This window comes from Triticum urartu, chromosome 2A (assembly GCF_056163025.1).
Source record: "Triticum urartu cultivar PI428250 chromosome 2A, HENAU_Tu73, whole genome shotgun sequence".
Lineage (NCBI taxonomy): Eukaryota > Viridiplantae > Streptophyta > Magnoliopsida > Poales > Poaceae > Triticum > Triticum urartu.
In genome coordinates this window covers 372,015,274-372,019,799 of record NC_141874.1, presented here as the reverse complement: position 1 = coordinate 372,019,799, position 4,526 = coordinate 372,015,274, and positions in this window count along the sequence as shown.

The window sequence follows — 4,526 nt, the reverse complement described above, 5'->3', positions numbered from 1 at the left end:
TTGCCTTGTTTCTCTCCTTTGCTCGGTGTGCTTCATGACGCAAGCCTCCTCAACTTTTGCACTGACATTGTTGATTGGAATGAAGAGCTCATTCTTCAGTTCTATGCGACTCTGCACATCACTGGTGATCCTGAAGATATCAACACCTAGGTCTTGGACTGGATGACCAATAATACTCATTATAATGCACCGGCCTCTGAATTGCTTCACGCCCTTCCCATCAGTCCACCCAGTGAAGGAGCTCTCTGCCTGTACCAAGAACCTGAACTCACTGCTCATTACATGCAAGTGTTAATGAAGCCTCTGAAGCCCGGTCAAGCCCCAAGGACCAAATTTCTCGTAAAGGACTTACTCTATGTGCCCAGAATAGTCTATCGCATTCTGACGAGGACAATGAGTCCTATCAAAGGCCATGACTCATCTGATGAGGAAATAGTTGGCATCATGAAGAATCTGCTATTCAACATCATTCATAGCATTCCTATCAACTATCACGATTTCTTCATGAGGACTCTGGCAAATGCTGCACTTTCTCCGTTTGAGCTGAAGCCTTATGCACCTTGGATTATGAGATTCCTCGGGACAAGGTCTTCACTCAACTACAAGGCTGATTTTCAGAATCACCTCAGCTACTTGCCCCTGATAGAAGTCCTCAAGCAGACTTTTACTTCAACTGATGAGAAGGGCAAGGCTCCTGTTATCATTGATGAAGGCATTCGTCCATTGGATAGTCAGTTTTGCAAAACTGCATCTTATTCCACCAATGATGACTCTGCCACTCATGATTCTGCTGCCCATGCCTCCAAGACAAATCCTCAAGCCGCTGCTCCTCGTGTGATGACTGACCGTGAGCTTCTGCTTAGTCTTCACCAGAAGGTGGATCGAAACCATAAATGGGTTAAGCATCAGTTTGGTTCTTTTCTTCACAACATGACCACTACACACAATACAGTGAAGAAAAACCATTACTACCTCCATGAGGTCTTCGGTCGCACCTGGGCTATTCTGTCCCATGTCTATAGTGTAGAAGATCTGAAGTAAATGGGTCTCAAGGAAGATTTTGATTGGTCTGCACCTCCACCGAAGAAATTCAAGAATGTCAAAGTTCCTTCCTTGGTGGCCAGCTCATATTCTTCATCGCGCGACACCGATGAGCATGAAGACTTGGACGACACTACTGCAGGATCTACATCAACAAACGACCCCAACAACGCTGGCTCTCCTTCATCAACTTGACATTCTTCAGGGGCGTTAGTCCTCATTTTTGATCCTTTTGGTCATTCGATGACAAAGGGGGAGAAATTTGAGTTAGTCTTCAAGCGGGTCTATCTTATATGGGCGTTTTTTTGGCTAAGTTACAACTCTCGCTCTTCTGAAACTTTATTGGATCGAGTTGTAAACTTAAACCCGATGGTGCTCTGATACTTTTGATGTGTTTTCTGCATGATTATTCCTCATATATGTTAATGCACACATGTTGAATTACTCATTCACCATATTTCATCATGCATTTCAAATTCTTCATATTATGTCAAATGCGTGTATGAACTACAAGATATAGGGGGAGATCTCCATGATTCAACTCTTCAAGTGTGCATTGCTTCAAAAGCAAATTCCTCACTATGCACATCTTCAGGGGGAGTTCTTCTATATCTTGTAATCTAATTCCTCAATATCAGTATTTACACTTCATATGTTTATCCCCGTTGAAAACTTAACCTATATTGTCATCAATTACCAAAAAGGGGGAGATTGTAAGTGCATCTTGTGCCCCTTAGTGATTTTGGTGTATTAAAGACTTATAGGTTAAGGTACTGATGCGTTTGTGAGTGTACACAAGTCTATAAGACTATGAGGAGTTTAATATTTACAGAAAAAGTCGCCCCCTAAAAATGAAGTTCTTCGACTGAAGACTTTGGATTTCTGAAGACTTTTTGAAGACTTTCCGAAGACTTTGAATGTGAAGAAATTGGTGTGACCTTGAAGACTTGGTATTCATTCGAGGAACATGAAGCGTGAAGACTTTTGTTTTCGTAGTTTCATTTTCTCTTTCTTGAGTCATAGGAAACATCATACTGTTAAAGGGGGTCGAGAAAATACTAAGGAAAAATTTCCATGTGATGCTCAACTCAAAATCCTACACCTACCAATCCCTTCGAGTGAAGGCATTGGAAATCTCATACAGTTCAGTCATATTCTTCAGTGACAGAGATGAAGTTCTTCTGGTCTCTGAGGAATTTGTTTTGACTGAGGAGTTAGGAATTCGCCAGTGCGGATTGCCTACATAGTGAGGAACATGATAGCCCTGAGGAATTTGATACTCAAATTTCCGACCATTGCTGTGCTTTGTGCCAGCTATCCCAAAATATCTACCCACCTAACGATCATATCATTGAAGGGCATTTATGTCTTATCATGTCGGGCTGCTCCCTAGGCTATAAATAGCCGCCCCCTACAACCACTAGCTGGTTGGCTGCTCCGAGAGAAACTGACACTTGTCATTTGAGAGCATCCCATCTTCCGAGGACTTTGAGTGAAAATCATCAAGTGAGGAAACCCAAACCCAAACACCAACAAACCCAAAGTGATTGAGCATCACTGAAGAGATTGATCCTACGTGGATCCGACGCTTGTTAACTTTGAAGACTGTGCATCTTCCAGACGGTTAGGCGTCATGGTCTAGAACATCCAAGAGGAATTGTGGATCGCCAAGTGACCGAGTTTGTGAAGGTTCGGAAGTCACCTGAAGACTTACCACGAGTGATTGGGCGAGGTCCGTGTGACCTTAGCTCAAGGGGAATACGGTGAGGACTGAGTGTCCTGAGCTGCGTGTTCAGGACTGGGTGTCCAGGACTGTGTCTCCTCAGGTTTAAATACCTAGCCGCCTTAACCTGACGTACAACTGTCACATCAGTTGGAACTGGTCTACCAAATCATTGTCTTCACCAAGCTACATGGTTCCATTTCCTCAACCCTTCCATTTCCTCATTTATGTGTTGAGTGCTTGTTCATATCTGTTTGAAGACTTTGACTGAAGACTTTCTCAATTTCCTCAGTTCAATTTCTTCAGTCTGTTTGTCTTCATCCCATGTCATCCTGTGTTTACGCTTTCCGTACTTTGTGCTCGTCTTCATTTCATCATGATGACCATGCTTGTGTTCTATTATGTTTGCTTCTAAGTACTTATTCCGCTGCAAGTAGTTCTCCGCTAAGGAATTTCCTCACCCTGAAATTCGTCAGTGAAGAATTCATAAAAATCGCCTATTCACCCCCCTCTAGTCGATATAACGCACTTTCAGAAACCAAGAGAATCCATGGATCAAATCCAACAAAACTTTGTGAAACCAACAAATCATAAAAAAATTTGGGGCTATTTTTGGTGGGGATTTTCGAATTTAGGGAAGAACACAACAAAATTAGGCTAGAAAACGAAGAGGGGAGGCTCTGAAATCGTGATCAACGTGGCTCATGATACCAAGATGATGTAGGGTAGGAACCCTTGGGGCCGATCTTTCATGATAGGAGCGGATCCCGCGATGAACACAAATAACACAAGGGGAGGAAATGAAGTGAACACAAAGGAAAACACAAGAGAGTCACTAAACCAACAAGAACAAGTTACACATGTGCTAGATCCTCGAATACATAGGGTTCACACGGTACACGATCAACCAAGGACGATACACGGGTAACGGTCTTCTCCGGATGAGGTCTTGATGTTCTTCCCTAAAGAGGGGTCTTGAATCCGCTTGGGGGATCTTCTCCGTAGGAGGCTCGAATCTCCGAGGAGAAGGTAACCAAGTGGATGAGCAAAGTTCTCACACGAAATAGCTAATCCTTTGCTAAACCTAAAATGGAGGAGGTGGAGGAGTATATATAGTATAGAGCCACGAAGGGGTAAGTGGGAGAGGGATACAAGGACAAAGGCGCGGCTACGCACAGGCAGGTACCGGTCGTCCGGTGGCTCAGGCGGGACCGGTCGTCCGCTTGATCCGGTTCGGTTGAGGAGGCACCGGATTTCCGGAGGTGGCCGGTCGTCCGGTCGTCCGGTGGCGTCGGACATCCGCTGGTTTGGCTCGGGTGCGGTGTCGCCGGTCGTCCGGTCCTGGCCGGATGTCCGCTCGCTGTGAGAGGCCAGTCGTCCGGTGTCGTCCGTACGTCCGCTCGCTGGAGCTTCTTCGGTAGTTCTTTTACTTGGGTGTCCTCACCGTCTGGTCCATGGCCTTCCTCTTTGTTCCTAGTCATGCATAGCACATATATATGAGGTAGTAGCCATGTCTCACATGTGGAAAGTGATGGTTCGAAGAGGAGCGAGTTCACCTTGAGTCCAATGGTGTATGTACGAGGTCTCGTCATATGTCCTCTTGGGGCTTGGAGAGTAGTCGGAGTGTACATGGGGATGAACGTGGGATGCTCCGCATCAAATTGATTCATTCTTTTTAACGCGCTTCAAGTTTTTCACCCTCCCCCCTCGCAATATATGAGTGCAAGCCATGGATATAGCACCATGAGTGGAATAGAGTATG